The sequence below is a fragment of the Ranitomeya imitator genome, chromosome 5, assembly GCF_032444005.1.
Source record: "Ranitomeya imitator isolate aRanImi1 chromosome 5, aRanImi1.pri, whole genome shotgun sequence".
In the NCBI taxonomy this organism is placed as follows: Eukaryota; Metazoa; Chordata; class Amphibia; order Anura; family Dendrobatidae; genus Ranitomeya; species Ranitomeya imitator.
Genome location: NC_091286.1, coordinates 486,104,362 through 486,121,750, shown reverse-complemented (window position 1 = coordinate 486,121,750; position 17,389 = coordinate 486,104,362).

Here is a 17,389-nt window from a genome sequence, read left to right as displayed (position 1 = left end):
TCAACATTAACAGAAATAAACACTTGAAATAGATTACTCTGTTTGTAATGACTCTATATAATATATGGGTTTTACTTTTTGTAATGAAGAACTGAAATAAATTAACTTTTTGATGATATTCTAATATTGTGAGAATCACCTGTATGTCTGGTTACTACAAAAGACTGGTGCATGACTTATTCCTTCCAAGAACCATACTAAAGACCTGGGGGCACTCATTACAAGTGGAAGGCCGGCGTCACACTCGCGAGTTTTACGGACGTAAGAGCGCAGAAACTACGTCCGTAAAGCTCGCAAAAAATACGGCACAATTATTCTCTATGCCCCTGCTCCTATCTGCCGTATTAAACTGATCAGTATTATACGGCTTTCTACGGCCGTAGAAAATCGCAGCATGCTGCGTTTGTCACCATATTGCGCAAATAAAACGTCAATGAAAGTCTATGGAAGCCCCAAAAATACGGATCACACACGGACCAGCAGTGTGACTTGCGAGGAATACGCAGCGCTGTTAGAGAGAAAAGCCGGCAAATCAGTGCGGTGTACAGTAAAATCACACTGACAGCTTACAGTAGAATAGGTAGAATAAATGTGTACACATAGAATAGGTATATATATATATATATATATATATATGTCATTGAGACACATATATGTATATATATTAATATTTCTTCCAGCGCTAGATAGCTTTAAAGCCGGTAATTCAATTACCGGCTTTTGCTTTCTCCTTCCTAAACCAATGTTAGTAGTGTGTATGTGCAAAATTTGGCCATTCTAGCTAATAAATTAAAGGGTTAAATGGCGGAAAAAATTGGCGTGGGCTCCCGCACAATTTTCTCCGCCAGAGTAGTAAAGCCAGTGACTGAGGGCAGATATTAATAGCCTGGAGAGGGTCCATGGTTATTGCCCCCCCCCTGGCTAAAAACATCTGCCCCCAGCCACCCCAGAAAAGGCACATCTGGAAGATGCGCCTATTCTGGCATTTGGCCACTCTCTTCCCATTCCCGTGTAGCGGTGGGATATGGGGTAATGAAGGGTTAATGCCACCTTGCTATTGTAAGGTGACATTAAGCCAAATTATTAATGGAGAGGCGTCAATTATGACACCTATCCATTATTAATCCAATACTAGTAAAGGTTTAAAAAAAAACACAAACACAATATTAAAAATTAATTTAATGAAAAAAACACAAATGTTGTTGTATTAATTTATTCTACTCTCAATCCACTCACTGAAGACCCTCGATCTGTAAATAAAAAAAAAATAATAAACCAATAACATACATACCTTCCGAGGATCTGTAATGTCCAATGATGTAAATCCATCTGAAGGGGTTAAAATATTTTGCAGGCAGGAGTTCTGCTAATGCAACGCTACTCCTGCCTGCAAAAACCCAGCGAATGAAGGTAAAGTAGGTCAATGACCTATATTTAGCTTCATTTGCGGTGAGGCGCCCTCTGCTTGCTGTTCCTAGATCGTGGGAACTTTCCTAGAAAGCTCCCTGGCTCGAGATCATAAGAGGGCGCCCTCTTCTGATTGTCCTCATATGAACTCGAGCCAGGGAGCTTTCTAGGACAGTTCCCACGATCTAGGAACAGCCAGCAGAGGGCGCCTCACCGCAAATGAAGCTAAATATAGGTCATTGACCTACTTTACCTTCATTCGCTGGGTTTTTGCAGGCAGGAGTAGCGTTGCATTAGCAGAACTCCTGCCTGCAAAATATTTTAACCCCTTCAGATGGATTTACATCGTTGGACCTTACAGATCCTCGGAAGGTATGTACCGTATATACTCGAGTATAAGCCAAGATTTTCAGCCCAAATTTTTGGGCTGAAAGTGCCCCTCTCGGCTTATACTCGAGTCACGGTGGGCGGCAGTGTCGGCGGGTGAGGGGGAGAGGGCGCTGAGGCACACTTACCTAGTCCTGGCGCTCCTGACGCTGCCCCTGCCTGTCACACTGCTCCGGGTGCCGCAGCTCTTCCTGTCAGCGGTCACGTGGGACCGCTCATTAGAGAAATGAATATGGACTCCACTCCCATAGGGGTGGAGCCACATATTCATTCCTCTGAGTCTGAGCGGTGCCAGTGACCACTGACAGGAAGAGCTGCGGCACCCGGAGACAGTGTGACAGGCAGGGGCAGCGTCAGGAGCGCCAGGACTAGGTGAGTATCATATTTACCTGTCCCTTACCTGTTACTTTACAAAAAGCATGCTTGGTTGAGTGTTTGCCTCATTTTTCCATCATTTTTGGTGTGTTTTTACTGCATTTTTGTCAGAATTCATTTGTCTCTTGTGCAAGCTGAAAACGTTTAGTTCATACAAAATTAATCAGATTTAACGTCATCAGGTTTAGGCACTAAAAACACAGCAAAACCTTATACCTGTTTTTTGCAGCGATTTTGTAGCATTTTTTGCACAACTCATTTCTTTCAATTGGTGAAACAAGCTGTAAAAATGCTGAAACTTTGAAACTGTGACATGCTGCACTTTGCAATAACGCAGCTCTTTGACAATACTGTCAGGAAAATAAAAACAAGCTGTGTGCATGAGATTTCTTAAATCTCATAGCCTTTGCTGGTACTGTGAAATGCAGGTTAAAATTACATTAAAAAAACTTTAAGAAATGTTGCAAAAAGACAACACGTGAATGTAGCAGTAGGCTACACAGCAGTATTTTGGTCAGTATGTCTTATCAGCATTTGTTATTCAAAATGAGGAGTGGGTGAAAAATGCCGAAGTGTTGCAAGTGTTTCTATGATACTTTTTTTCTGTAGTGGATGCTTTCCTGAAACGGAAAGTACTTGCAAGCAGCATAATACAAAGAATAGCAGGTTTACCCAGAATCCTTTGCAGTAGGCGGAGCTATGCAAATCATCTCTTTCCACCCCTGTCTAATCCACAGCGCTTGGAACCGCCAAGCGTGCAATGCTGCGGATAAGTTTCTAAATTTACACAGCCAACCAATTCCTACCTGTGGACACGTGTTTCGGGCTTTAGGCCCTCATCAGCACAGGGCTGGAATTGGTTGGCTGTATGGAGTGGGGCTCGGTGAGCAAGTGATACATATATGCTAGCCACCTTAGGGAGAGACCCAAGTTGGGCTAAATGTAGCGGGACGAAAGAGACCGAAAAGCCCTCTTAAGCTCTCTTTAAGTAGAGGGCTTTTCGGTCTCTTTCATCCCGCTACATTTAGCCCAACTTGGGTCTCTCCCTAAGGTGGCTAGCATATATGTTTCGCTTGCTCACCGAGCCCCACTCCATACAGCCAACCAATTCCAGCCCTGTGCTGATGAGGGCCTAAAGCCCGAAACACGTGTCCACAGGTAGGAATTGGTTGGCTGTGTAAATTTAGAAACTTATCCGCAGCATTGCACGCTTGGCGGTTCCAAGCGCTGTGGATTAGACAGGGGTGGTAAGAGATGATTTGCATAGCTCCGCCTACTGCAAAGGATTCTGGGTAAACCTGCTATTCTTTGTATTATGCTGCTTGCAAGTACTTTCCGTTTCAGGAAAGCATCCACTATGTGTTTCCTTTAAGTAGAGGGCTTTTCGGTCTCTTTCGTCCCGCTACATTTAGCCCAACTTGGGTCTCTCCCTAAGGTGGCTAGCATATATGTATCACTTTTTTTCTGATTATTCCTCTTCTGGTTTTGTCTTACAAATACTGATGAAACAGAGTGATCAAAATGCTGTGGACTGTGAACGTGGCCTTCATGTGAGATAGAAACCACGCCCTTCCTTTTCAATGTCCTATGGAACATGCTTTAATTTTCTATATATTAAAATAATCACACTGGCGCTCACCCTGGAAGAAAGCAATCCTCAGCTGCTGATTCAGGACAGAGCCGGTGCTAAAATCTGTCCAAATTGGAGATTAACAGTTAACACATAATACTAAAAAGATGCCGCACTACAAAATGTATAACACAACACCAATGATAAACCTAAAATAGAAGTGTAGTGAACCACCCACCTTGTTGTATTATCGTTAGTATGCTAAAAGACTCCCCACGGGCCAGTGTGTAGTGACAGGGGGTATAATAGAGTTGCAAGCACGGCACCCGCTGGCCCCCGAGAGAGCGTGAGAAGTGTGCGCAGCTGTCAGCTTACCTATGAATGCAGGGTGTTATCCAGCATGTGATGTTACTGTACAGAGATGCCGAGTGCAGAATCTCTTGCTTGAAGCAGACACCAGGTGACTCCGCTGCCATGTGTATCGGATGTTCAAGCACTTGTGTAGAGCCAGGGACTCCCCGGCCAAAGGTTTCCCTGAATACAGCGCGGGACAGGAATAAATGGCTGCTAGGCTCCGCCTACCTGTAATGTCACACTAAAAAAGGAGCGCCGTGGCACTCAAAAAGGATGGAAAGGTTCTTCCCATCCTTTTTGAGCGCCACGGCGCTCCTTCGTTAGCGTGAGCCATGGTTGCAACTCCATTATACCCCACATCACTACACACTGGCCCGTGGGGAGTCTTTTAGCATACTAACAATAACACAACAGGGCAAGTGGATAGAGTGTAAATTAGGTGGTTCACTACACTTCCATTTTTGGTTTATCGTTGGTGTTGTGTTATACATTTTGTACGTACCAATCCTCTAGCATGGCATCTTTTTAGTATTATGCTTTCATTTTCTCTTGTCAGATTTATATGGAGTCTACTAAGAGAAAAGAAAATTCTGTACATAAAATTGGAGTCACATGAAGGAGCAAAAGACACAATTATAGGAATCCTTTTACTGCACTGAATGAAACCAAAATACTTATTGAAAAAAGTCAAACGTTAGTATAAGGGTATGTTTCCAAGTTCAGTATTAGCAGTGCTTTGGACGCAGTCTTCGCAAGGTAAATTGACATAATGCGGTCTAGAAAGACGCGCCACATGTCCGTTTACACCGGGAAGTCACTGGTATACTGTACCTGCATGCATAGTGGAGATGGGATTTCATAAAATCCCCTCCACTATGCTGTAACATCTGGCCTCTGCGGATTGGACACTGCGGCTGTACGTAGCGCCCAATCCGCAGCATTTACTGAACGTGGAAACATTCCCTAAATATATTTCTTCTAATATATTGTCAGAGCAATGGCCAGCTAGAATGACTGTAGTCAAATTCACATAGATTAAGAGAACATCAAAGGTAACTATACTGTAGAACTTGACAGGTATAAGGTATGGTTAAAGGAAATGTTGAAATGATCATTATATATTCCTGTATGAAGATATAAAATATTATATTAAATAGGAAATGGAAATGGAAAATATCAAAGAAGCTAGTCAAGTCCAATTTTTATGCTTTTCACAGAATGTGTTTTACTAAAGAGAATTTTAATAAAATGCAGCTGGTAGTTGTAAATTTAATTGGATTGTGAAGTCAACAAATATAATAATTATTCGTTATTATAATTGAATTGATTAACTATTGTTATAATGTGCAGGATTACTTTATTCTAATATGACTTGTTGCTCTGATGGTAGTTCTCATAAAAGGGTCAGATTCATGTAGTGAAATAATTTACGTGCATGCAAAAGGCTGGTGGCACATAAGTGACTGCTGTTTGGACCCCTTTACGAACTATGTTCCCACCATTGAGTATTTGGTGCTTTAGATGTTGCAAAATTTCTGCAGCATTTTTGCACCCCTTAGGCTGCGTTCACACTTTCAGTATTTAGTCAGTATTTTATGCCAGTATTTGTAAGCCAAAACCAGAAGTGGAATAATCAGATGAAAATTATAATAGAAACACTTCTGCATTTTTTCACTCACTCCGGCTTTTGGCTTACACATATTGATGTAATTGATGTAATATTGATGTAACATACTGGCTTTGAAAAAACTTATTTGATGCAGTTATGTGTAGAATGTGGCACCCCTAGGGGTATTTGCCACAAAAACAGTTACTGACACTAAATACAAATACTAAAATAGCAAGACTGCACTACCACCTCCGGCCAGAAGGGGGAGCTCCAGAGACTCCCCTTGATCCATTCTGGTCTGAGAGAAGAACTGGCAGTTGGGCTAAGGAGCTGAAAGTGAGAGGTCATACAGCTGAATTTCTAACAGCCCTATGACGGTTTCCAGGCCCAAATCACCAGCCTGAGGAGAAAAGGGACGGAGAAAAAGGACATTGTGAGAACCGGGTAGCATTAATCACTACCCAGAACAGGCGCAAAGACGGATACCGGATCCGTGGCTGTATTCATTATATATAATACAGCAACCGGAAAAACGTGAGGTGATATCAGCTTCACTAGGGCCGGACGCAGCAACAGACACAGAGTTCAGCGGTACCCCTGAAGGGGGTAAGCAGATAAAAGGACTCGGGTTGCCCGTCGAACCAGGACCCGGAGGGGACAGATTGGGCCGGCAGCCAGTTCACATACAGCAGCAGGGCCACACAGAAACTGCGTACAATAAGAGGCGAAGACCCCGGCAGGGTCAAAGTAATTCAGAGTTCCCATACAGACTCCGGTGACAGGACTGGTTGTAAATCCCTTTATGTTGAAGTAAACTGGTTAAATGTTTCAGTGCCTCAGTCTTTCATTTGGACAATAGCCATCTATCTAGGATCGGGATCATCACCGCTGGGAGAACCTGCTGCTGATCAAGTAAGTGTCTGTTCCCTCACGATACCCTTACACTGTGCATTGCCTGAGGCCACAGCACCGGGTCAAGCCACCCGTGACATACCCCTCAAGAGACATACCCCATTGGTCCGGTGCTGGGTACCCCGGTCTCCTGGGCATCACAATTGGCGTCACGAACAGGATACAGCCAGCCCGTATACCGGGTATTGTGTGCCGTGATTGGAGCCCAAAACTGTGAAAACTTGGATGAAAAATCTTGAAAATTGACTTTATTAAAGAAAATTCCATTTCCCATTAAAAACTATTAAAAGTGACTTTTCCCCATTGGTTATAATGGAGTAAAGATGGCCGCCATCACCTCATAACCGTTAGGCACGAGACTGTTAATTGAGCTACGCCATTACCTGAGCCTCAGTCTGACTGAAAAACTTCAGAATCCGCCATTACAGAGCGCGTGGCGGGCGGGAGCAGCAGGGGGCGTGTCATTGTGGGCGGCACCAAGCTGAGCGCTCTGACGTCAGAGCAAGGGGAAACCAATCCTGCTGCACAGCGGAAGGAATCTACACTATCCCGATGGAAGCGGAGGACCGGAAGGGTCCGGATTAACTAAGGGGGCACAGTATGTCGCAGCACGGAGACGTCGCAGCACCCGGTGACGCTAATGCAGCTGAAAGACAGAGTGTCAATAGAGAGTCCGGCAGCGCAGCGGTGCAAGGAGTGGCGCCCATCATGCCGGTGCTGATGCCATATACCCCGGGTGGCCCGTGGCTTTCAATGTATGAAGGTGAGCCTAATACCCTTGACTATTTCAGAGAAAAGATCTGGCCCATTTTGACATGTTTCCCGTGGGTGAAGTTCAGCGTGTTAGTCTCCTGATGATGCAGTTAAGTGGCCATGCTAAGCGAGAAGTCACAGCATGGGCAGCTGATCTAAAAGGCACTGTTGAACGCATATTTGCTGGATTAAAAGCTACATTTGAAACCACTGCCAGCAGCAAAGCTAAAATACGATTCTTTAATTGCAAACAAAAAGCTAATGAGGGCGTGAGAGACTTTGCCTTAAACCTGCAGGAAGCCCTTAAATCACTTACACTGGCTGAATCCATTTTTAACACCGGAGCGGATAAACTGCTAAGAGATCAATTTATTGAGGGACTCTACACCCCTTCTCACCGGGGGCATGTGAGCATACTTGTTTTTAAGAACCCTGAATTGACATTTGCCCAATTAAAGGAGAGCGCTATACGTCTCCAGCTGGCAGAGGCACCTCGGGATCAGGATCCTGCGCAACCCATGGCAGAGGCACCTCAACAACAGGGAGTGCCAGTGACATCAGCTATGTCCGGGGCCATTGCTAAGCCCCTGGGGTCCAGTACTAATGAGGCTCTTCAACAAAAGCTTGACTCTTTAACTGATGTTGTTGCTTCAATGGCTAAAACCATGCAGGAGATGAGAGGACCGAAGATGGAGTTGGCAAACCGTAGAGAGGATGTTCCATGGATGAGACCCCGGAAATACCTGACATGGAGAGGACGACCCCGCGACCGCTACCAACCGGATGGACAACCCATTTGCCGCCGTTGCCAGCAGCCAGGCCACTTTGCACGAGATTGTGATTTAAACGGGAATCCCCTGGGAATGCGGGCCGCTTCACAGGAATGAACTTTCAAGGCCCAACACCCTGGCATGACAGGTACATCGGAGGACGACCCATTATCCCTATCGTGCTGGATGGAATTCCCCTCAACGCTTTGCTGGACACAGGTTCCCAGATTTCATCTATACCGTATATCCTTTATAAGAGGTACTGGGCTGATGCAGATATTGATAAAGGGCCCTCTGATGTTGAACTAGATATATGGGCCAGTAATGGTAAGTTGGTACCGAAACTAGGATTCAGGGAGATGACCATAAAGATTGGTAAAGTAGAATTGAAGAAACAGGGTATAATTGTTGTTGATGTTGACTGGCGGAACTGTGAACCAACTGTATTGATAGGAATGAATGTGTTAGAGAACTGCTTTGCCGAAGTTATTTCTGTCTTACAGCAAATTGCTGAAACTGCCCAATCCTACCAGCAGAGAGTTCTCCGGAGGGAAATAAAAGTATTGATGTTAAGGCAACAGGTAGAAGTTGCAGGTGGAGAAATCGGCAGTGTGAGGGTAAGTGATCCAACGTCTATTGTAATCCCACCAAAAACAGAAATGCTGGTATGGTGTAGAGCAGCCATTGGTACTAAGGGACGAGATTATCAAGCCTTAATAGAACCAGTGTACACCGACAGCAGGCCCACTATACTCACAGCACGAGGGGTAGCCGAGGTACACCGGGGACGAGTGCCGGTACGACTTTTGAACTGTGGAGAGGAAGAGGTCACTTTGCCAAGGTATGCTACAGTGGCAAAGCTATATACTGTTGACAACAATGCCATCACAACCATTGAGCCCTTAGAACCAACCTGTCAGGTGGAAGTCAACGGCTCAGATGGAGAATTGGAGGATTGGTGCCAACAGCTACACGTGGGCATAAATTCAACACCTACCCATCAAAAACAAGGGGTGTATAGGCTAGTGACGGAATATGAACAAGTCTTCAGTAAACACCCATTGGCAGGGCCGGCGTCAGCACCCTGCGTACCTGGGCAAATGACGGGGCCCTGGGAGACAGGGGGGCCCATTCATGGCCGGCGTTAGGGGCAGGCAGCTGCCTAGGGCCCCCGCTCCCCGAGAGGCCCTCAGCTAGCGGCACATCACGCGTCCGCTATGGGAACTCTGTGAGGCAGTGGGGCCTGCCTGTCCCCAGCGCCAACTTCCCCGCCACCGCATTGAACTATACCGGCGTCTACCGGTAAAGTTCAAAGCAAATGATAGCGGAGAGAGCGTCACCTGCCACTCTCTCTCCCATCATTCCCCACTCTGCCTCTGACACTGCTGCTGCGGGTGCGTGATGATGTAATCGCGCACTCGCTGTGTCAGTGCAGCGGCAGCCACTGAGACCGGAGCAGGGAGCAGTGCGGGCACATTGAGAGGTGAGGAGTGTTTTTATTTATAACTATAACATTGAGTACTGGACTATGGGGCCATTCTTGGGGGGAGGGGGGCTGTGCTGTATGCTACATGTCTGTGCTATATACTACATGGCTGTGTTATATACTATGTGGGCTGTGCTATATACTATATGGGCTGTTATATGCTATGTGGGCTGTGCTATATACTACATGGCTGTTCTATATACTATGTGAGCCGTGTTATATACTATGTGGCTGTGCTATATACTATATGGGCTGTCATATGCTGCGTGGGCTGTGCTATATACTACATGGCTGTTCTATATACTACGTGGGCCGTGTTATATACTATGTGGCTGTGCTATATACTATATGGGCTGTTATATGCTATGTGGGCTGTTATATTCTACATGGCTGTGATATGCTATGTGGCTATTATATACTACATGGGCTGTGTTATATACTACATGGCTGTGTTATATGGGATCATGAATCGTGGTATGTGTTAAAGGGGGGGCCTGTTGTGAGTTCTGTTTTTGGGCTCCCTCTGGTGGTTACTGATGGTACTGGGTGATTTGTGTTCTGCTGTCTCTGGTGTCCACCTGTTCTATTAGGATATGGGAGTTTCCTATTTAACCTGGCTTTCTTGTCATTTCCTCGCCGGCTATCAATGTAATCAGTGTGTCTTGTTACCTCTGCTTCCCGCTTCTGTAATCTTCAGGACAAGCTAAGTTTTTGATTTTCCTGTTCCACGTTTTGCTTAATTTTTGTCTTAGTCCAGCTTGCAGATATGTGATTCCTTTTTGCTGGTTGCTCTAGTGGGCTGATATTACTCCTCATGTTCCATGAGTTGGCACATGAGTTCAAGTAATTTCAGGATGGTTTTTTGTAGGGTTTTTCGCTGACCGCGCAGTTCACTTTTGTATCCTCTGCTATCTAGCTTTAGCGGGCCTCATTTTGCTGAATCTGTTTTCATAACTACGTATGTGCTTTCCTCTCATTTCACCGTCATTACATGTGGGGGGCTGTTATTTCTGTGGGGTGTTTCTCTGGAGGCAAGAGAGGTCTGTGTTTCTTCTAATAGGGGAAGCTAGTCCTTCGGCTGGCGCGAGGCATCTAGGAATCATCGTAGGCACGTTCCCTGGCTACAGCTAGTTGTGTGTTTAGGTTCAGGATCGCGGTCAGCTCAGTTTCCATCACCCTAGAGCTTGTTTTGTTTTTTGTGCTTGTCCTTTTGTGATCCCCTGCCATTGGGATCATGACAGTATAGCCGGCCCGAAAGTGGTAATCGTATTGGCTGAAGTAGGAGGAAAAGTAGTCTGAGGAAGTTTTTTTTTTTTTTTTTTCTCCCCTCAGAGTTTGCTGCCTAGCCTTAATTGCAGCCTGGCTGCGTCTTACCTCCTCTTAATCCTTGAATGGCTCTGACCTCAGCTGTTTATCATGGACGTCCAGAGTTTGGCTTCCAGCCTGAATAATCTTGCTGCTAAGGTTCAAAATATACAAGATTTTGTTGTACATGCTCCTATGTCTGAACCTAGAATTCCTATCCCAGAGTTTTTTTCTGGAGATAGATCTAGTTTTCTGAATTTTAGGAACAATTGCAAGTTGTTTCTTTCTTTGAAATCTCGCTCCTCTGGAGACCCTGCTCAGCAAGTCAAAATTGTTATATCTTTCCTGCGGGGTGACCCTCAGAATTGGGCATTTGCATTGGCACCAGGGGATCCTGCGTTGCTCAATGTGGATGCGTTTTTTCTGGCATTGGGTTTGCTCTATGAGGAACCTAACCTAGAGATTCAGGCTGAAAAAGCTTTATTGTCTCTCTCTCAGGGGCAAGATGAAGCAGAAATATATTGTCAGAAATTTCGGAAATGGTCGGTGCTTACTCAGTGGAATGAGTGCGCCCTGGCTGCAAGATTCAGAGATGGCCTTTCTGAGGCCATTAAAGATGTTATGGTGGAGTTCCCTGCGCCTACAGGTCTGAATGAGTCTATGACTATGGCTATTCAGATTGATCGGTGTTTACGGGAGCGCAAACCTGTGCACCATTTGGCGGTGTCTTCTGAACAGGCACCTGAGACAATGCAATGTGATAGAATTCAGTCCAGAAGTGAACGGCAAAACTATAGGCGGAAAAATGGGTTGTGTTTTTATTGTGGTGATTCAGCTCATGTTATATCAGCATGCTCTAAACGCACAAAAAAGGTTGATAAGTCTGTTGCCATTAGTACTTTACAGTCTAAGTTCATTCTGTCTGTGACTCTGATTTGTTCATTATCAGCCATTTCCGTCGATGCCTATGTGGATTCAGGCGCTGCCCTGAGTCTTATGGATTGGTCATTTGCCAACCGCTGTGGGTTTAGTCTGGAGCTTCTGGAAGTCCCTATTCCTTTGAAAGGAATTGACTCTACACCTTTGGCTATGAACAAACCTCAGTACTGGACACAAGTGACCATGCGTATGACTCCCGTTCATCAGGAGGTGATTCGCTTACTGGTACTGTATAATTTACATGATGTCTTAGTGCTTGGTCTGCCATGGTTACAAACTCATAACCCAGTCTTGGACTGGAAAACGATGTCTGTGTTAAGCTGGGGATGTCAGGGGGTTCATGATGATGCACCTCCGATTTCTATCGCTTCATCTACTCCTTCTGAGGTTCCTGTATTTTTGTCTGATTATCGGGATGTTTTTGAGGAGCCTAAGCTCAATTCGCTTCCTCCTCACAGGGATTGCGATTGTGCTATAGATTTGATTCCTGGCAGTAAATTTCCTAAAGGACATTTGTTCAATCTGTCAGTGCCAGAGCATACTGCTATGCGGGATTATGTTAAGGAGTCCTTGGAAAAGGGACATATCCGTCCATCTTCGTCCCCTTTGGGAGCAGGTTTTTTTTTTGTGGCCAAGAAAGATGGGTCCTTGAGGCCTTGTATTGATTATCGTCTTTTGAATAAGATTACCGTAAAATATCAGTATCCTTTGCCTTTGTTGACTGATTTGTTTGCTCACATTAAGGGGGCTAAATGGTTCACTAAGATTGATCTCCGGGGTGCGTATAATCTTATACGAATAAAGCAAGGTGATGAGTGGAAAACCGCATTTAATACGCCTGAGGGCCATTTTGAGTATTTGGTAATGCCTTTCGGACTTTCTAATGCTCCTTCAGTCTTCCAGTCCTTTATGCACGATATTTTCCGTGAATATCTGGATAAATTTATGATTGTGTATTTGGATGATATTTTGGTTTTTTCTGATGACTGGGAGTCTCATGTTCAGCAGGTCAGGAAGGTGTTTCAGGTCCTGCGGGCTAATTCCTTGTTTGTAAAGGGCTCAAAGTGTCTCTTTGGAGTCCAGAAGATTTCTTTCTTGGGGTATATTTTTTCCCCTTCTACTATTGAGATGGATCCCGTCAAGGTTCGGGCTATTTGTGACTGGACGCAGCCTGCATCTCTTAAGAGTTTGCAGAAGTTCTTGGGCTTTGCTAATTTCTATCGTCGTTTTATAACTAATTTTTCTAGTGTTGTTAAGCCTTTGACGGATTTGACTAAGAAGGGTGCTGATGTTGCTGATTGGTCTCCTGCGGCTGTGGAGGCCTTTCAGGAACTTAAACGCCGGTTTTCTTCTGCTCCTGTGTTGCGTCAGCCTGATGTATCGCTTCCTTTCCAAGTTGAGGTTGATGCTTCCGAGATTGGAGCGGGGGCGGTTTTGTCACAGAGAAGCTCCGATTGCTCGGTGATGAAGCCATGTGCGTTCTTTTCTAGAAAATTTTCACCCGCTGAGCGGAATTATGATGTGGGTAATCGGGAACTTTTGGCCATGAAGTGGGCATTTGAGGAGTGGCGTCATTGGCTGGAGGGTGCTAGACATCGTGTGGTGGTCTTGACTGATCACAAAAATCTGATTTACCTTGAGTCTGCCAGGCGTCTGAATCCTAGACAGGCTCGTTGGTCACTGTTTTTCTCTCGTTTCAATTTTGTGGTTTCATACCTGCCAGGTTCAAAGAATGTGAAGGCGGATGCTCTTTCTAGGAGTTTTGTGCCTGACTCCCCTGGAAATTCTGAGCCCACTGGTATCCTTAGGGATGGGGTGATTTTGTCGGCCGTCTTCCCAGACTTGCGACGTGCTTTGCAGGAGTTTCAGGCGGGTAAACCTGATCGTTGTCCGCCTGAGAGACTGTTTGTTCCGGATAGCTGGACCAGTAGAGTCATCTCTGAGGTCCATTCTTCTGCGTTGGCAGGTCAACCTGGAATATTTGGTACTAGAGACTTGGTGGCCAGGTCTTTTTGGTGGCCTTCCTTGTCGAGGGATGTGCGTTCTTTTGTGCAGTCTTGTGAGGTTTGTGCTCGGGCTAAGCCTTGCTGTTCTCGAGCCAGTGGATTGTTGTTACCTTTGCCTATCCCGAAGAGGCCTTGGACGCACATTTCCATGGACTTTATTTCGGATCTCCCTGTCTCTCAAAAAATGTCCGTCATCTGGGTTGTGTGTGACCGCTTTTCTAAAATGGTTCATCTTGTACCCTTGCCTAAGTTGCCTTCCTCCTCTGAGTTGGTCCCTCTGTTTTTCCAGAACGTGGTTCGTTTGCATGGGATTCCGGAGAACATCGTTTCTGACAGGGGATCCCAGTTTGTGTCTAGATTTTGGCGGACGTTCTGTGCTTAGATGGGCATTGATTTGTCCTTTTCGTCTGCATTCCACCCTCAGACGAATGGCCAGACGGAGCGAACTAATCAGACCTTGGAAACTTATTTGAGGTGTTTTGTTTCTGCTGATCAGGATGACTGGGTTACCTTTTTGCCGCTGGCCGAGTTTGCCCTTAATAATCGGGCTAGTTCTGCTACCTTGGTTTCTCCTTTCTTTTGTAATTCGGGGTTTCATCCTCGTTTTTCCTCTGGTCAGGTGGAGCCTTCTGATTGTCCTGGAGTGGACATGGTGGTGGATAGGTTGCATCAGATTTGGAGTCATGTGGTGGACAATTTGAAGTTGTCCCAGGAGAAGGCTCAGCAGTTTGCTAATCGCCGTCGCCGCGTGGGTCCTCGACTTCGTGTTGGGGACTTGGTGTGGTTGTCTTCTCGTTTTGTTCCTATGAAGGTCTCTTCTCCTAAGTTCAAGCCTCGGTTCATCGGTCCTTATAGGATCTTGGAAATTCTTAACCCTGTGTCGTTTCGTTTGGATCTCCCGGCATCGTTTGCTATTCATAATGTGTTCCATCGGTCGTTGTTGCGGAGGTATGAGGTACCTGTTGTTCCTTCGCTTGAGCCTCCTGCTCCGGTGCTGGTGGAGGGAGAATTGGAGTATGTTGTGGAGAAGATCTTGGATTCTCGTGTTTCCAGACGGAAACTCCAATATTTGGTCAAGTGGAAGGGTTATGGTCAGGAGGATAATTCTTGGGTGGTTGCCTCTGATGTTCATGCTGATGATTTGGTCCGCGCTTTTCATAGGGCTCATCCTGGTCGCCCTGGTGGTTCTTGTGAGGGTTCGGTGACCCCTCCTCAAGGGGGGGGTACTGTTTTGTGTTCTGTTTTTGGGCTCCCTCTGGTGGTTACTGATGGTACTGGGTGATTTGTGTTCTGCTGTCTCTGGTGTCCACCTGTTCTATTAGGATTTGGGAGTTTCCTATTTAACCGGGCTTTCTTGTCATTTCCCCGCCGGCTATCAAGGTTATCAGAGTGTTTTGTTACCTCAGCTTCTGGCTTCAGTAATCTTCAGGACAAGCTAAGTTTTTGATTTTCTTGTTCCACGTTTTGCTTTATTTTTGTCTTGTCCAGCTTGCATATAATTGTTTCTTTGCTGCTGGTTGCTCTAGCGGGCTGTAATTGCTCCTCATGTTCGATGAGTTGGAACATGAGTTCAAGTAATTACAGGATGGTTTTTTGAAGGGTTTTTTGTTGACCGCGCAGTTTACTTTTGTATCCTCTGCTATCTAGTTTTAGCGGGCCTCATTTTGCTGAATCTGTTTTCATACTGTGTATGTGCCTTCCACTCATTTCACCGTCATTATATGTGGGGGGCTGCTATTTCTGTGGGGCATTTCACTGGAGGCAAGAGAGGTCTGTGTTTCTTCTAATAGGGGAAGTTAGATCTTCGGCTGGTGCGACACGTCTAGGATCAACGTAGGCACGTTCCCCGGCTACTGTTATTTGTGTGTTCAGGTTTAGGGTCGCGGTCAGCTCAGGTTCCATCACCCTAGAGCTCGTTGGTGCTTGTCCCTTTGTGATTCCCTGCCATTGGAATCATGACAGGGGCCCACGGAGACTTTCGCCCGGGGCCCTCAAAAACCTGGAGCCGGCCCTGCCCATTGGACTTCGGACGGATAGAAGGGGTAGAACACACAATCCCCACCGGTGACCATCCCCCAATAAAAGAAAGATATAGACCCATACCGCCCGCTCACTATCAATGTGCAAAAGATATGCTGAGGGAGATGAAACAGGCCGGGGTAATAAGAGACAGCTGTAGCCCCTGGGCGGCCCCTCTAGTGATTGTCAAAAAAAAGGACGGAACCATGAGAATGTGCGTAGACTACCGGCGGATTAATAACATCACCCATAGAGACGCCTACCCCTTGCCTAGGATAGAAGAGTCCTTGACTGCTTTGAAATCTGCTAATTATTTTTCCACCTTAGACTTAACAAGCGGGTATTGGCAAGTCCCTGTGGCTGAGAGAGATAAGGAAAAGACGGCATTCACCACACCAATGGGTCTATGTGAATTTAATCGCATGCCATTCGGACTCTGCAACGCATCCGGTACCTTCCAGCGGCTGATGGAATGCTGCCTCGGGCACAAGAACTTCGAGACCGTCCTCCTGTACCTAGATGATGTGATCATCTACTCAAAGACTTACGAACAACACTTAAAAGACCTGGCAGAAGTGTTCGAAGCCTTATCCAGGTATGGCATGAAAATCAAGCCATCCAAATGTCACCTTCTCAAGCCAAAGGTACAGTACCTGGGACACATCGTGAGTTCGGAGGGAGTAGCACCGGATTCCGAGAAAATAAGCGCAATAAGGGATTGGCCAAGACCTACCAACGCAAAAGAAGTGAGGCAATTCCTGGGATTGGTGGGTTACTATCGCAGATTTATAAAAGGATGTACCAAGTTGGCAGCACCCTTGCAAGACGCCTTGGTAGGGCAGACGAAGAAACCTTCAAACCGAAACCCTCCTTTTCAGTGGAACGATGAAAGGGAAGTCTCCTTTGAACAACTAAAGAAGGCACTAACCGGAGAAGAGGTTCTGGCATACCCAGACTACCATCAACCTTTCATCCTCTACACCGATGCCAGTAATGTGGGACTAGGAGCGGTGCTGTCACAAAAGCAAGAAGGTCGGGAGAAAGTCATCGCCTTTGCAAGTAGAAAGCTCCGGCAAACTGAAAGAAATTCAGAAAATTACAGCTCATTCAAATTGGAACTACTGGCAGTAGTTTGGGCTGTGACTGAACGTTTCAAACACTATCTGGCCGCTGCAGAATTTATTGTCTATACTGACAACAATCTGTTGACCCATCTGGACACAGCCAAATTAGGTGCGTTAGAACAGCGATGGATAGCCCGGTTATCTAATTACAACTTCATAATCAAGTATCGAGCATGTCGCAAGAATGGAAATGCCGATGCCCTATCCCGGATGCCACACTTGAGAGATGTAGAAAAAGAAACGGGGGAGCTTGAAGAAATTGAACTACCAGCCTTCCATCATCCCAAGGCAAAACATCATCAGTCAAGTACCTATCAGAAACAAGAGGTGAATTTTAATCCGTTAGCACACCATAGGTGGGCTGACACCCAAG